Genomic DNA, 17,567 nt, shown 5'->3' with positions numbered 1-17,567 from the left:
TATCTCATCGCCACACTGATCAGACTGGGACTTCACTTCCCACACCTGAGTTTCAGGTTACATATTTTCATCTCCAAAAATATACCCAGGACCTTGGTTGTTACCAAATTTTTAAATGCAGGTCTCACAGCCAAAACAACAAATAGTCCTCGTCCCAAGTTTTTCAAAGTTGATGCCCAAGATTATATCACTGGATATGTGCTGGCAAGAGCTCCAGGATGGTATTCTAGAAGTGGCTAATATATTGAAGAGCTTTTTTGGATTCCTGGTTTAGTGCTACTTTGTAAGCACATCAATAACTTGAGTGCTCCAGGCTTCAGAGCTTTCAGATATATCTGTTGTAGTTTTGCACTGGTAGTGTGAGTTTCCAATCAGATCATACCTGTTCATTTTCTTTGAAGTTGAGAGGATGTGGAAGAGACCAGATGGATGTTATTAGGAACCCCTTTTCCTCTGCATGCATACCATCCCAGAATAATGAAATGTTTATATAGTCTTCTTGACATATGAATACTTTATAAACTTATTTTCCATCCCTCCCCTTCCCCCAGTCCAACTGCCCATATGACCACCCAAATTTGTATTATTTGGAATATATCCACCTCTTTGGCAACCACATTTTCTACACCAGCCACAGTTATCAAATCTTTAAATGTCTTGGAATCCAGTTTTTTTTTCAGTTTGGAACTGTAGAAACATTCCACGTCAGTTAGATTTATCCTTCAATCAAAGAATGCTGCTGAACATTTGCATCCTTCTCATGAAACCTGCATCGAATGTCTACAATTGCAAAGAGCAATGGTGAAATCCAAGTGCTCACAAAGCATTATTAAATAGTCTTTTTTTTCTGAATGGAAAATGGCTTCATTTTGATCATGCAAAGTTCATGTGAAATGTTAATGGTTTTTTTTCGTACTCAAGTGGCCAATATTCAAAATGCTGTCAAGGCTGTCAAGGGGTTTTGCGAAGGCTTTCAGAAGGCCAGACGTTAGGTAATGCTGGTTTGGGGTATTCCCATCAATTCCTATGAAGTTTCCTTTGACAATGGTGCCTGAGCAGAGAGCATGTGATTAGAGTATTCTCAATTCCTATTTTAGGATGTCTGGGTATGCTCTGCAGTTCAGACCAGAGATAATTTCAGGAAACATGGTAACTTATTACCTTCTATCACATTGAAGAAAGAAAGAAAGATCTGCTCAAGCTGAAGTTAATAAAGATTACAAAGTAAAGATGGAAGAACCTTGATCCGCACAGTATGGGGAGGGTGTACAGGAAGGAGAGATAGGGGTGGAATAGCTGAGCTAAAGACAAGAGGAGGCAACTGAGCACCCATTGTGTTCAATAGATGCAGCTTCACAAAGCAATGTTTTTTTGTTGGAGATGTGTGACATTGTCAATGAGGGTATAGTACTTCCTCTTCTCAGAGAGCATCTTTCTCAGCACTCTTTCCCCCCCCCTCCCCCCCACATCACCTCTTTGCTCCTTTCTTTTCTTCTCTTTTCCATTGGCATTCATTTGTCAGCTTGTGTTCCTACCCCCCCCCCCCCCCCACTCCCTGCCACTTTCTTATTTGGGCATTTTCCTGACCTTTGACACCCTTGGAGAGCTCAAGCCCTTGGAGAGAATGCCTATTCTTTCCAAGGATGCTGCATTGCCTGCTGAATTCCTCTAGCACTTTGTATATTGTTCCAGTATTGTAATACAAAGTGTGGCGTAATAGAATGTATTGTTGAGTTTGTTTGCTTAAAATAGGAGATTTTTTAAAAAAAAAATTAGACATACAGCACGGTTACAAGCTCTTTTGGCCCTCAAGTCTGTGCTGCCCAATGAGATCCAATTAACTTTCAAACAGGTACATTTTGAAGGATGGGAGGAAACTGTATCATTCAGCGGAAACTCACACAGGCACGGGAAGAATATACAAACTCCATATAGACAGCTCCGGATTCGAACCCGGGTCATTGGTGCTGTAGCAGCATCCCACTAACTATTGCACTAACTGTGCCATTCTATTGATATCTGGTGAGATCTAGTGATAACATTGAACAATTATACTGACAACAGTCATAATGTAGGTCCCAGATTATGCACGGCCTCTTGAAGGCTTCTTGCACAAGCTTGAGTTAAGATATCATCTTGGTCATCACAGAGACTATTGAGTCTGATTGTCGAAGAAAAAATGTCACAAAACTTATTGCTCCTGAAGAGTTATTAACTGTAACGTTTTCAGAAGGTCTAGTTTATTCAATCCAATATTAGCTTGCTGAAGATGAGGGAAAGGCCCAGCAGTGTCTATGGCTGGCGTTACAAGTTGCTTCTGCTGAATGAATCGCAAGAATTGTGATGCATTTTGATGAAAATGATGTTGGGAGAAACAGAAATGTAGCCTGCAGGTAGTGTCCACAAAAAAAATTTCAAGTTAAATTTTATTGTACTAAGGAACAGTGATAGAATATATTTTGCAAGTCGACCAGTTAGATATCTTGTGCCTGGTATAACCAGTTTAACACATTGAAGAGGTGCAGAGTTACAGAGAGACCAAAGGAAACATAATTTTATGATTTTTGAGATTCATTCAGGAGTCTAATAATGACAGGAAAGGATGTTCTTGAATCAGGTGCTGAGTGATCTCATTCTTGTGAATCTTCTTCCTAACAGGAGGAGGGTGAACAGAGTGTGGCTGGGATGGGATGAGCCTATTAACATGCTGGCTGCTTTTCCGAGGTAGCTGTACTTACAGAGGCCCAAATCGTGGAATTCATTGTTTGCGGCAGCATCACATTTATATAAACCACCTTATCAAATAAATAAAAAAGTCAAAGTCAGGCAGTGTCTGTGGTTCATTCTTCACTTGGAAATCTGATGGCGGAGGGGAAGAAGCCGTCCTTGTGCTGCTGAGTGCTCGTCTTCAGGCTCCTGTAACTTTTTCCCAATAGTAGCAGAGTGAAGAGGGGCATAGCCTGGAAGGTGGGGGTCCTCAAGGATAGAGACTGCTTTCTTCAGACACTACCTCTCGCAGGTGTCCTCAATGGGATGAAGACTGGTGCCTGTGATGTCACGGGCCGAGTTAGCAACCCTCTGGAGTTTTTTCTTGCCCTTGAGTGTTGGCGCCTCCAGTTGAGTGGGTTATGTGTGATTGCCTGAGCCACGTTCTCAAGACTCTGCAGTTTTTCATTAAGAAGCAGGATATCAGTAATTTATTATTCTTGCAAATAGAAAAGTAACAATTTACTATGATTGTAAATAATTAGCAAAATTCTGGACTAATTGTTACATTACACTTGTTTTCTATGCTTTACCTGCATGAGCACCCAATGTAAATAAAAATAAGTCATGAATGTAAAATAGGAAGATAATGCAGATGAATGCGTTGGGGACTGGTTGCTAGAGGACAGGGGCATTAAGTTCCAATAAGGCACCAGCTAGACAAGATGATGCTCAATGGGGACTGGACCTACATCCCTGCAGAATTGTTTGCTAGTGTTGTTGGGGAAGATTTAAGTGAACAACAGGGAACAAAGATTTGAAAGGGAGAAAAGAAGAACTGGAAATGGAAGATAGAAAACAAATGTATGGATGTGGAGGGTAGAGGAAAAAAATGTCAGCCTGTGCCTCTACTGATATGTTACTAAGGAAAGGATGTTAGTGAAAAAGAAAGATGAGATCATGACTCTGAAAGACACAGCATGTATATTTTAACTATTACTGAAATATATCTAAAAGAGGAAAACTTTTGTTCCTGGTTCCAGGATTTTCAGATAAGAAAAGGTGGGAGGTAACAAAGGAGGGGGAGTGGTAATATTGTTTAAAGAAACAATCGCAGCTGTGAGAAAGGATGATATGTCAGAAGGATCATTGATTGAAGTTGAATAAAGAACAAAAAAGGGTCTTTTATACCATTGGAAGCATTCAAGAGACCTTCAAACAATTTGAGGGAGATAGGCTCGCAAATTTGTAGGCAACATTCTGACCAGTGCAAAAGGATTTGGCCAGTAATAGAGGAGAATTTAATTTCCCCTTGTATTCACTGGGATACAGTGAGTGCTAAAGGTAAGGAATGCGCAAAATTCGTAATTTAGAAGAATATTTAGACTCTGCATGTAGCAGGCCTGACAATAAGGGAAAATTCTATACTTAGTTTTAAGGAATGAAGCAGAATAGGTGGAAGAAGTATCGCTGGGAGAGCAGATATGTGGTAATGATCATTATTTTGTTAGATTTGGAATAGTTATAGTAAAAAGAAAGCATGGATCTATTGGAAATTAAAGTAAGACCTAAAATTTCAAATGGCAAGGTGCACAAAAGGTGAGACAGAGCTACAAAGATCAGATTTTGAGACATTGAGCTTAATGAAGTGGAAAGCCTGGATGTGTCTAGAAAGCATCAGAGTGAAACTAAAAATAAAATCATGAAAGCAATGAAGGGATTTGAAAAACACTGTAAAGTAAAATCTGAAAATTTACAAAGAGCAAGGAATGGGGCCTAGTATGAATGAAAATGGAAACCTTAGGCAAAGGATGTTAGGATGTGGGTAAGGTTCTAATGAATTTTGAGACAGTCTTCAAAGAAAATGGGGATGATGCCAATGTTGTAGTTAAAGTGTATATAAATGTGGAAGTGATAAACATAATAATAGAGGAATATTTCAAGATTAAGTATCTTTTTAAAAAAAATGGATAATATGCAGACTCAGATGTAATGTATCCCAAGCTCTTAAAAGAAGGAAAGAAGAAAGTTGCAGAGGCTTCAGCTACAATTTTTCAATCCTCCCTGGCACCAGTGGTGCCAAAAGATCGGAAGATGGTTAAAATTACTGCCTTTAGTTTAATTGGAAAGGGTGTAGAAAAGATTAATGAGAGCATTGGTGAGAGGAGTGCTTGAGTTACAAGGAGAGGCTGGAGAGAATGTGACTTTTCTCAGTGGAGTGCAGACAGCTGTGAGGTGAACTTGTTGAGGTTTATACAATACAGTAGGTTATAGATAATGTGAATGTTCAGACTTTTTCACAGGGTAAGAGAATCTAAAACTAAGGTGTGAGGGAAATGATTTGAAAGAGATCTGAGGGGCACCCTTTTCACAGAGGATGGTAGATAAAGTGGAATGAGCTGACAGAGGAAGTGGTAGAGGCAGGAAAAAATGAAAACATTCAAAAGACAGATAAGTGGCTAGGAAAGGTTTAGAAAGTTTGTGGGCCAAAGGCAAGCAAATGGGACCAGCTAAGGAAATAAACAATTGGCATGGACTAGTGGGTCCATAGGGTCTGTTTTTATGACTCTAATTCTGGTGCTAGCAAATCACATTCTGAGGGACGGTATAAATTTTCAAGCAGAAAGACACAGACCATTTTAAGATTATGACAATCACTATGGATTTTTAAGTTGCTGCCTCGTATACTGAGTACTCCTGGGATTTTCTATTTATCTTCCAAATATCCAACATCTACAGTTTTCTGCTTTTGGATGTCTGAATAGCTTGATTGAATTCTTCCAGCAGGTACAGTGTTAGATGAGAGAAATGCATTTCATGTGGTCAAATTGGATTGAACAAGGCCTTTGGTTAAATCTCACATGGAAGTCAGACTAATCAAAGAACAAGGCCATTGGATCCGAGGTTGCAAACTGGACCCAAAATTTGTATAATTGTCAGGAAACCAAAGATAATATTTAATGGTGATTTTTGTGACTAGAAGGCTGTTATCAATGGAGTTCTGTAAGTTCGGTACCAGTGGATTTTATAACACATATTAATGAGTTGGTTTGAAGTTCAAGGGGCTTGATAATGTATTTAGATGATACAGAATTTGACAGTTTCTGAGTGAGGGGGAATTGGTGGGTGGGGGGGGGAGAGGAGGGGAAAGATGTACATTTTCTGTTTGGTGGGACAGAAAAGTGGGAATTGGAATTGAATCCCTACAATGTGTTTCATGTATTTTCTTACGGCATGAAAGAAGGCCATTTGGCCTATTAGGTCTATGTTAGCTCTGAGTAATTCCATGACTCTTGTTTTCCATTTCTTTCCATGCAACTTGTTTTTTATCATGTGCTACCCTAATTCTCCTGCCACCTACTTATAATAGAGATATTGTACTATATGACTATTTTCTGCCACCCTGGAAATTAGAGTACCCAGGATAAACTCATGGGGTCTCAGAGAAAATGTGAAAACCCCATACAAACTGAACCAGATGCCAACATTGAAAAGGTGGCACTGGAATTGTGAAGCAACAATGCTAACGACTGCTCCATTGTGCTATCTGAGGTACAAGGCAAAGAAAAATATTCAGTAATTGGGATGATATTGAGGTGTGTGGAAAAACATGCTGGGGGGGGGGTGCAAGACAAATCAATAAGGTGGGGGAAAAGTATTTTTGGGAACCTTTTCTTCATTAGCTTGGAGATAATGCTCAAACTATAGAAGTTAGATCAAAGATTGAATATTGCTATTTGTTCTGGTTACCATATTGCAGGAAATGTGTAATTGTTCTGAAAAATCCACAAAGAGAATTCAAGAGGACATTGCATGAACTGGAAAATTGTCATTACAGGAATGATTGGATGAGCTAGGGTTAAACATGAAGACTGCAGAGGTTGGGTACTGGTGCAGTCCACAAAAGTGCTGGAGAAACTCAACAGGTGCTGCATGACCTGCTCAGCCTCTCCCACACTCTCATGTGCTGCATCAACCAGTCTTATCTTCGGTATAAAAGAGGTTGAGGAGAGACTTCATCGTGATGTGTAAAGATCTGCAAGGCTGGAGTGTAAAAATGAAAGACTTATTTTCCTTTGCAGAACAGTCAAAGCTAGTGGTCTTAGATTTAAAGTATTCTGTAGAAAGATTAGAGGGAGGAAGAGCACTTTGTTTTTTACATCCATAAAGCATTGAGCCTGCATTGGGTGTCTGAGTGGTGGTCGAGGCATATCACATTTAAGAAATGCTTGTAATCGTGAGGAGCCGTAATCTTCAAGGTAACACTGTAAGACGAACAGTGTTAATCTGGATCGCTCTTTTGGACCAGCAAGGTACAGTGGGCTGAATGGCCTCAATGATTACATGAAATGATATTCACTTCTATTTCTAAATTTTAGGCTGCTACTTCCTGGTGTTCATCATGTTTCTGCTTGATATTCCATGTTGTTCCTAGGTTCTGGTTCCATATTGCCTTTTTTCAATGCTGTTGGTCAGCCATTCTTCCCTGTTACCTGTGTGGTGTTTCCTGTGGTTTCACATGCTGGGGTCTGATATCCCTTTCACCCAGTCGAGCTGGGGGGGTCTGATAACCCTTTGTCCCAGCAGAGCTGGGGTCTTGTATCCCATTGTCCCAGATGGGATCGGGTCTCCCTTTGTTCCAGCAGAGCTGAGGGGTGGGGGTGGGGGGGGAAGAGTCCTGATTTCCCTTTGTCCCAGCAGAGCTGGAGTCTGATTTTCCTTGCACCCTTGAACGCTGTCTGCATTCATTCAAAGTTTGGTGACTTGTTTCCTTTGTTACAAACATACTCTGTTCTCATATTAGTGGTTTTTTTTTGCCTGCAAGTCCTCGCTTTTCACAGAAAGATGAACACATTACCTTATAAGGTAGACCGCAGCTAAAACATGCATGCGGCCAGAAATGTTGTGGGTGTCGTATAATCACAGCACGGATCCCTCTTCAAATCGCAATTGGACTCCTAGAACAAGTTAGTTGATCCCGATTAACTCCCAAGAAACGCGCAAAGTGTGGGTGTTCTCCATCGGGAACAGCCGCTCTTTCAGTAAGTAAAATCTCTTACCCATTTAAGGATTATTTACTCTCTTTAAATCAAACTTTTAATTTTGCCGTTTCAAATCAAATAGGGCATGTTTTTTTTTTAATCAAACATCGTTTGAGTCCTTTTTTCCTGATCATCTCGAAATTCAGACCGTCTATACCTGCCAAGTGGAGTGTGCGTGTCTGGGTTTGAATCACCAGTATTCCCCAAAGTAGCGAGCGCCACAAACGCGGCGGATCATTGAGATTCCTGGTTAATGTGAAGTCCCAGCGCTGGCAGCCGGGAGAGGGAAACGTTTGTTTCCTGCCGCGACAAACGCGATCGCACGTCGCTCGGCTGCTCGCAGTAGTAAACCGCTGCAGGAAGGGAATGAAAGTCGCATTTTGTGTCCGATCGCACGTCACATTCAGAACATGTGAGCTCGGCTGGGGTCTCGTCGCAATGAGCCGCAGCGAATGTCAGTGACCTCCCTCTCAGTTCTCAGTCTCGCCGAGCGTTCGCTGCGCTCGTCCCAGACCCCCGGCCCGCTGGAGTTTCTCAGAGGCGGCTGACGGAGTCAACAACTCCCTGGAGCCTTCTTCCCGAAAGGTCAGTGTGCTCCGGATAGCGTTGTTGCCCCTCTCGGTGATTTCCACCAAGTGACATTATTCTGGATAACTGGCGAAGTTTGCATCTCTTTAAAGTGCCCTCTTAATTGATCAATCTAAAAGTTTTAACCAAGTACTTCAATTTCATTTGGGCATTTTGCACGAGTAAAGCCACGCCACCGTTGCACATTTGCGAACATTATGTTGGAAGTAAAAGATACCAAGATAATCGCAGTACAGATGCTCTTGCACAATGTACGTGGGGGCTTGCGATGAAAGACAATCAGTAACTTTTATATGCTTTGCTGAGGTTGCCTCTTCCAAAAAAGAAATTGAAAGGAACGCGGATGAACGTAATATTCATCTCACATTATATGTTAAACTTCTGGTTTAAATGCTACTTGGTAACAGATGCACCTTCGCTCACATTGCTCCGCTGTGCTGGCCGCCGGCACTGCAGAGAAGCAAGAACTGGATGAATGAAAACATCGAATGGAATTTATTATCTTTCGCTCCACGCGGAATGAGCAAGAGGGCGCGTTCGGATTTTCGAGTGGACTCTAGGAAGTATCTTTCATCTCTCTTCATGCCATCTCGGTATTTACATTGTGTAATTAGCAGTCCATTCAGAGCTAATAATGTTGGAGTCTTCATCAAGTTCCAGCGGTACACGGTTCAGTGCTGAAGCGTACAAGATACGATTACAGTACGAGTACGGAATATTGATCTTTTTAAAATTGTACTTCTGATCTTTTTAAATAAAATTGTTCGCTTCTTAATTTCACCTAACCTTTGTCTGGGGAAATAGATGTGGGTGCAGTTACTTAACTTTTCATACGCCCTTGTAATGAGCTCTCAGAAGGCCGTCTGTGGACATTCAGAGAGAGAATGAGATTGTGGCCTTGAACAGATTCCCGGTGCAATTCCCCCAAATTGTCACCTGGCATCGTGTATCCGGATTTATTTTTTGCAGAAAAACACACTCTAATCAACGCATTGGTCTACTTCTCTAACAGACCACATTCTATTTTAAATTAGTGACAGTTCATTCTTATCAAACTGGCAGAGTTTCATTCTTTTTTAAAAAAATATAGGTGCTGTCTCAATTCCCAGCTTTGTTGAATAAAAGACTTGAAATCGGTTGTTAAATTTGGTGGATATATTTATCATTATCGATTGTATAAAATATATGGCGATTCTTTTTATTGTATTCTGCTCCAATTTGTGCTTTGCAATTATGCATGACCCTAACTCATTTCAATGGTGTAATATGTCCACTAATGGTTTATAGAACTAAAGGAGATTACAGGATAGAAAACAAGCCCTTCGGCTCTCCTCGTCTATGCCAAACAAGTATTCTGCTTAGTCCTGCCCTGAAAAGGCTGAGGATCCTATGATATCTGTCTCTGAGGGCAATATCAGAACACCATTCAAGAGGGTGAACCCTCACAAGGTGTCGGGACCTGGCAGCATACCAAGCAGGGTACTGAAAATCTGCACCAACCAATTCATGGACATTTTCAACCTCTCATTATTGCAGTCAGAGGTTCCCACCTGCTTCAAAAGGGCATCAATCATCCCAGTACACAAGAAGAGTTATGTGAGCAGCCTCAATGACTATGGCCAGAATTAATACCTACCTAAGCAAAGATCAGGACCTGCTGCAATTCGCCTATCGTCACAATCACTCCCTAGCAGATGCAATATCGATGACTCTCTACTCAGCTCTGGATCACCTTGAAAACACCAATTCATACATTTGGCTGCTCTTCATCAACAATGGCTCAGTCTTCAATACCATTATTCCCTTGTCAAGAAGCTACATACACTAGACTTTTGTACCCCCCTCTGCATCCGGATCATTTACTTTCTCATCAGAGGACCACAGTCAGTATGAATTGGAAACAATGCCTCCTCCTCACTATCAATGCAGGTGCACCCAAGGATGTGTGCTTAGCTCACTGCTCTTCTCATTACAGATCCATGACTGTGTGGCCAGGCACAATTCCAATGCCATCTACAAGTTTGCCGATGACACCACAGTTGTTGGCAAAATCACAAATAGCAATGAGGAAATGTACAGGAGGGAGATGGATCAGCTTGTTGAATGGTGTAATGACAACAATCTTGTGCTCAATGTCAGCAAAACCAAGGAGATGATTGTGGACTTCAGGAGGAAGTCAAAGGAACATGACCCAGTCCTCATTGAGGGCTCAGTAGTGGAGAGGGTCAAGAACTTCAAAGTCTTGGTTGTCAACATCTCCAAGGATCTGTCCTGGAAACTCCATGTTGATGAAATCACAAAGAAGCCTCTCCAGCAGCTATACTTGGTGATGTGTCTGAGGAGATTTGGTATGCCACTAATTACTCTTGTAAATTTCTACAAGTATACCATGGAGAACATTCTGGCTGGTTGCATCACTGCCTGGTATGGAGGCACTAACTCTCAGGACAAGAATAAACTCCAGAGGGTTGTTAACTCAGTTTGTGATATCACAGGTACCAGACTTCACTCCATTGAGGACACCTACATGTGGTGGAGTCTTAAAAAAGCAGCCTCTGTCCTCAAAGACCCCCACCACCCAGGCCATTCCCTCTTCACTCTGTTATCATCTGGGAAAAGGTACAGGAGTCTAAAGATAAGCACTCATCAACATAAGGACAGCTTGTTCCCCAATGCCATCAGATTCCAGAATAATCAATGAACCAGATACTGCCTTACTTTTCATGCACTTTTATATAGTGATGTCATATGATGGTTATAATATGAATGTTTGCACTGTTACGAGCCCAAAGCACCCCAAAACCCAGCAGCAATGGACATTCACCAAGACCAGTAGTTTTTAAAACAAAAGTTGTTTTTAATCAACTTTAAACATTGAAACAGAATCAAACTTTAACTTATCTCAATACTTATCTAACCCAAATTAACCCCTTTCTAATTCTAAGCTCACGTGTATGTAATGTGCGTGTAAGTTCAAAAAAAATTATTTGGTTCACAATTCAATCTCACTTCTTCTTCCAAGTTCTCTGAATGTAGACAATTCTTATACTGTGCACAGAATTTAACATGTATAAAATTCACTAGGCTTTGGTGCTCGAAAGGTAAATGTTTACCACTCAGGAAGGTTCTTGTAGGGTTTGCAGAGAGATTGATTGTTCCAGGATTTCCACAACTGAGATACCACCATTAGTCACCTCAAGATCTCACTGATGAAACTTGCCCCATCAGGGTTTTCCAGATGGTAACCTCTTTCTTCAGGCTACCACAGAGTTCCTTTTTGTTCCTCTTATTCCAAGAGAAACATCAGACAAGTAGCACTTCCAGCTTCTGGAACTTTCTGTATCCAACCAGCTTGTTTCAGCTGTGACTGTTCAGTCTCTTTTCAGTGTCACACACCTTAGCTGAGAGGACTTGTCTGCTCTCCCTCTCTCTCCATCTGAAACTGCCAGAAAGCCCATGTGACTCTCTCACTTGCAAAACCCCCACCTTCTTCAGTAAACAACAGGAGTTCTTCTCCTTGGTCAAGCAGTTGTCTTAGATAAACAAAACCCAGGAATGACCTTTCTGTGAGCACACTGTAAGTACTTTTTAACAGCCAGTTTGTCTCCTCCAAACAATGGTCATTCATTTCATGACGTCATTTCAATTAGCACCTACTTGTGAAATGTGCATAAAAGTCTCCAAAGATCCTGCAATGTTACTGAATATGAATTCTTTAGTCTTTCAACTAAGATCTGTTTTAAAATGTATGTATGTATGTAACCCTCTCTAAATCTTACCAAATTCTCCCAAATATTTATCCATTACAGCATTACGATGCTGCCGCAAAACCGAATTTCACGACAATAAATTCTAATTCTGATTCCCACTGACCTGGACCCAGTCCAGAGGCCTCCATATCCCTCCCATCCATGTACCTATCCACATTTTTCTTAAATGTGATAATTGAGCCTGCATTCACCTCTTCAGCTTGTTCCACACTCCCATTACTCTTGGTGTGAAGTTCCCCTTAAACTTTTAAAAAGCCCACTTTTCCATGTAATAGCCCAACAAGGAGCTCACAGCGTGGAAGTTTGGATATGAATCTGGTTTGTGTTCCAAAATATTACCTTCGCAGAATTATCAGAATTCCCGATTCATAAGGTAAGGTGTTTTGAGAAGTGCTGAGGTTGAAGGCAGGATCCCAGGAGCAACAGTTCATTAAAGACCACTGAGGATAGACTTGCTTGAAACACTGCCTAAAACTTGGTGGAGCAAGCAGTGTGGGAAAGTCTATTAATGATTTGCAGGTAATATTGTATAAATGAACAAGTAAATACAGGAGGGGCTGCAGGAACTTAATCCCACTTGCTGAACATAAGAGCTCAGGGCCTCTTTCTGAAATTTTCAGGTTCATGATCATCAATCACAATTAGGAAGTTCTTTCGAATTGTAATAGGAAATTACAGTGGTATGAGAGAGGAACTGGCCCAAGTTGACTGGAAAAGTAAGCTAGATGGATGGACAGCAGAGCAGAATTGGATGATATTTCTTCGAGAAATAGGGAAAATGCAGGATAAATATATTCCAAGAAAAAAGAAAATTATGAATGGAAAAATAGCACAACTGTGGCTAGCAAGGGAGATTAAGGCTAAAAGCAAAAGGGAAGGCATACAAAGAAGCAAAAATTGGTGGGAAACAGAGAACTGGAAAACTTTTAAAAACATACAAAAATGAAGAAAGTCATTAGGGAAAAAATATGAATTATGAAAGGAAATTGGCAAATAACATACAAAAGGATACTAAGAGTAAAAGAAAGACATGGGTAGATATAGGAATGATTGAAAATGATTCTGGAGAAATTATAATGGGTAACAAAGAGATGGCAGAGGAACTAAATGAGTACTTTGCATCAGTCTTCACTGTGGAAAACATTAGCAATATACCTGATAGAAGTCTCAGGGAATAGAATTAAGTACAGCTGTACAGTCAAGATTACTAGAGAGAAAGTGCTTGATAAACTGAATGGACTAAAAATAGACGTCTCCTGGACCAGATGAGGTGCCCCCAAGGGTTCTGAAGGGTGGCTTTAGAGATTGTGGAAGCATGGGAAATGATTTTCCAGGAATCAATAGACTCTGGCATGGTTCTAGAGGACTGAAAGGTTGAAAATGTAGTTCTGCTGTTTAAGAAAGGAGGGAGGCATAAAAAATATTACAGGCCTATTTGTTGATTGTCAAGGACAAGGTTATGAAATAGCTCAAGGTGCATGACATGATAGGTCCAAGCCAGCATGGTTTCATGAATGGAAAATCCTGGCTGACCAACCTATTGGAAATCTCAAGTAGAGGATGGAAAGGGAGAGGTTGTGGATGTTGTGTATCTGGATTTTCAAAAAGTGCCGCATAAGAAGCTGCTTAATAAGATGAGAGCCCATAGAATTACTGGAAAGTTATTAGACTGGGTGGAGCATTGGCTGATAGGCAGAAAGCAAAGGGTGAGAATAAAGGGAGGCTGCTCTGGTTGGTTGCCGGTTACTAGTGGTGTTCCACAGGATTCAGTGTTGGGGTCGCTTCTGTTTACAATGTATATTGATGATTTAGATTTTATTGATTGAATAGTTTTGTGGCTAAGTTTGCAGAGGACACCAAGATAGGTAGAGGAGCAAAAAGTGTTGAAGAAACTGAAAGGTTGCAGAGAGACTTGGACAGCTTAGGAGAGTGGGCAAAACAATAGCAGATGAGATACAATGTTAAGAAATGTATGGTTGCACATTTTGGAAGAAAAACAGGTTATTATTTGGATAGGGAGAAAATTCAAAATTCAGAAGTGCAAAGGGACTTGGGTGTTCTCATGCAGGATAACCTAAAGGTTAACCACGAGGTTGGATCGGCAGTAAAGAAAGTGAATGCTATATTGGCATTTATTTCAAGAGGAATAATGTATAAGAGTAAAGATGTGTTAATGAGGTACTATGGGACATTGGTGAGACCTCATTTGGAGTACTGTGTGCAGTTTTGGGCCCCTTCGAAAGTATGTACTGATGTTGGAGAGAGTTCAGAGAAGATTTACTAAGAAGATTCTGGGAATGCAAGGGCTAACATATGAGGGGAATTTATCAGCTCTTGAACTGTATTCATTGAAGTATAGAAGAAAGAGGGGATCTCGTAGAAACATTTCAAATGCTGAAAGGAATGGACAGATGTGAATAAGATGTTTCCCTTGGTGGGTGAATTCAGGACAAGAGGACACAGTCTTAGAATTAGAGGGGAAGTAACCAGAGGTATATGATCCAATGATCATTTGGCGATCAGAGGTGGAGAGGGTGAGCAAATTTAAATATCTGGGAATCACTATCTCATAGGACTTTTCCTGGACCCAACACTCTAATGCCATTGAGAAGAAAGCCTCAACATCCTTAGGAGTTTGCAGAAGTTTGTTATGACATCAAAACCTTGGCAAACTTCAACAGATGTGAAGTGGAAAGTCTGTGGACTGGCTGCATTGTGGCCTAGTATGGGGGCACCAATATCTCTGAGCCAAAAGCCCTGCAAAAGGTAGAGGACACAGCCCAATACACCACAGGCGCAGCTCTCCTCACCATTGAGATAATTTACATGGAATGCTGAAATCAGAGAGCAGCAGTAATCATTAAGTATCCACACCACCCGGGGCATATTCTGTTCTTGCCGCTTCTACCAGGAAAGAGTCATACCACCTGGTTCAGAAACAATTGCTACCCCTGCACCATTAAACTCCTAAACAATCAGAAACTCATTTAAGGCCTCTTACCTTGGACATTATTTATTACTGAATATTTGGTTTTTTTTTCTGTACTGCACAGCCAGTTTGTTTACATTTTTTATTTACATTTCTCTCTTCTGTGTACATATCTCTTTTTGAGTACAGTTTTTTCGTGCTCCCTATTAGTAGAAATTATGCTTGGCCCGCTAGCAAAAAGAATCTCAGGGTTGTCTGTGATGTCATGTAATGTACTCTGACAATAAATCAGAACTCTAAACTTTGAACATCACTGAACATTTCCTAAGAACTTGAACATTTGTGGTCCATTGGAGAATTCAAGACTTCTCACAGGTGCTGAAGAACATTCCATAGGTTTTCGCAATTGCAGTATAAATAAAAATACTGCAAGACAAGCTGCACAAAACTGTACCCTCAAAAACCTGTGCACCAGAAAGCCGAATGAATTACTTTAATAATGGCTGAGGACAAGAAATAGAAAAAAAGTCAATGAGATAACGTCTTGTTTCAGAAATAATGCCTTGTGATACTTTATGTCCAGACTAGATGGCACTTTAGTTTTGCATCAGGTTCTAAAATTGGTATGGTCAAGATTGCTGCACTTCCCCAGTTCTTCCATGTTTGACATGCTCAGAAGTCAGCTCCCATTCACCAAAAATGGCTGATTTTGCAAGGATTTCTAGCAACAAGGGAAGGAGCAGGAATAAGTCCCAGTAGCACTATGCTTTTTGGAAGTGCCCCCAAATAATCACAGATTAATTTCTGAAACTATGGAAAGGCCTCTATTTCATCATTAGCCATTATGTCTTCTCCAGTTGACCAACTTCTGACTGAGAAGCGGACTGCACAACTATCATCTCGAGAGAAGAGGACTGATGAAGACACAGGGTCACATGATTGTTCTGATGAGCTCTACTGCAGAACCCCTGTGTCAAGATACTGAATGTACTTGTATGTTCTACAATAACCACAGTCAAAGAAAGACCTGTGATAAAACTCTGGCATCATGTCCCACATCTTTGACCTGCCAGAAAGCAGCTTTGGGGTCTTAGTCTCTGAAATCAATATTTGTGATTGCCCCAACCACATATGACTTAAGAAATTCTCTCTGGCATGAGTACCTGCAAGGATAGGACTGGAGACCACTTGTTGCTACATGTTAATATGCTCTCAAACTATTTCAGACTCCAACAAGTTTCCACGGGCTTTTAGCTGAATAGATCATAAGGGTAGAAACATCCAATTGCTAGGAAACATGATCCTTGCATCAATGTACCTCCAATAACAATGTCTATGGTTCAAATTTCGTGTTTGTATAACAGAGTCCTTAGTGTTAATAATTGGATATGTGGTTTACAAACTACTGTATATACACGGTTGTGTGTGGGGTTGATATCAGTCAATTTAGTCCATAATGGATTTTGTCTTTCTACATCCGAAAATACATATACTGCTGCCTGATGCCCATCTGATACTTGATATACCTGCTTTACTTTAAATATTCAGTGACATAGTTTTTTTTTAATAGAGTTTTCAAATTTTGGTCTACTACTGGAATGTTGGGCTTAATATTTTTAATCAATTCTTTTGAAAACAAAGATTCAACCATAATTTTCCCCTTTATATAGAACAGTAAGGTTGAAAATCCATAACCAATCTCAAAATATACCATGGGCAGAGAGGATTGGAGGTTTTAAATTCTGGTGCATTACTTATCAAGTCTTCTCAAACAGTCAGCTGTGGCTTCATTTACATTTAAAAGTCAGATATTGGTTCTTTAATTTGGACTCCTGATTCATTAGATAGTGGAGCTCATCCGATGTGGAAGGGAAATAGTAGGGTGGAGCATGAACAGACGTGAAAGTGACAGTGAAACGAGGGCTGATCATCACTTTGGGCTCACGGAAAAGAGAAGTGAGAGATAGAAGAATGAATTGGCTTGGTTGGAGCAAGCTGGGTGCAGATATGGAAGGATGGATGCTCAATCAGACCTGAAAGGGAGACAGCAGGATGGCGCCCAAGCAGACGTGAAAGGGAGGTGGTCCTGAGCAGACCATGCGTGATGAATGAGCGCGAAGGAGGAGTCAATCAACCAACGACTGCGCTATAGTAATTGACTGCGGGGAGAGTTGTGTGATTGGAAGTGGGCGGAGAAATGTGCAGAAGTACATGGTGATGAGATGGTGCAGCAGAGAGAGTAGAGCAAATTACACAACATTGGGCTCCGATGTAGCGGGCCACGGAGTGAAGTGAGATGGGGAGGGTGATCCAAATTTGTTCTGGAAAATTTCCGCAGATCTGGCAGGGTGAAACTTGTATGGACCTGAAAGGAAGATGGCAGAATCGAGTCAGTGTGGATAAGTACAAGGGCCTATTTCCAAACTGCATAATTCTGCTACTATGAATAGTGACATTCGCCGTTGGACCTGATAGTAAAAGTCAGTAGCAGGCAGGTTCCTGGCCTGAAGCAGCTATGAAAAGGTAAAATAC

At 40.9% G+C, this 17,567-nt stretch overlaps 1 protein-coding gene across 8 annotated transcripts in view; it reads left to right on the top strand.

Moving 5' to 3' along the window:
- Positions 1-7,652: 7,652 nt before the first annotated feature.
- LOC138762131 (myosin light chain kinase, smooth muscle-like) overlaps positions 7,653-17,567 on the top strand; it is a 309,201-nt gene continuing 299,286 nt past the window's right edge. For 6 of the 8 annotated variants that reach the window (XM_069935544.1, XM_069935546.1, XM_069935539.1 and 3 more), the window contains exon 1: positions 7,653-7,748. The gene's annotated coding sequence lies outside the window, so the exon portion shown is untranslated. Of the gene's footprint in view, positions 7,749-8,030; positions 8,334-17,567 lie in introns of those variants that run through there. The other 2 variants (XM_069935545.1, XM_069935543.1) reach the window with 1 other exon arrangement.

Source organism: Narcine bancroftii, chromosome 4, assembly GCF_036971445.1.
Source record: "Narcine bancroftii isolate sNarBan1 chromosome 4, sNarBan1.hap1, whole genome shotgun sequence".
Classification (NCBI taxonomy): domain Eukaryota; kingdom Metazoa; phylum Chordata; class Chondrichthyes; order Torpediniformes; family Narcinidae; genus Narcine; species Narcine bancroftii.
This window is presented reverse-complemented; position numbering and strand designations above follow the sequence as displayed.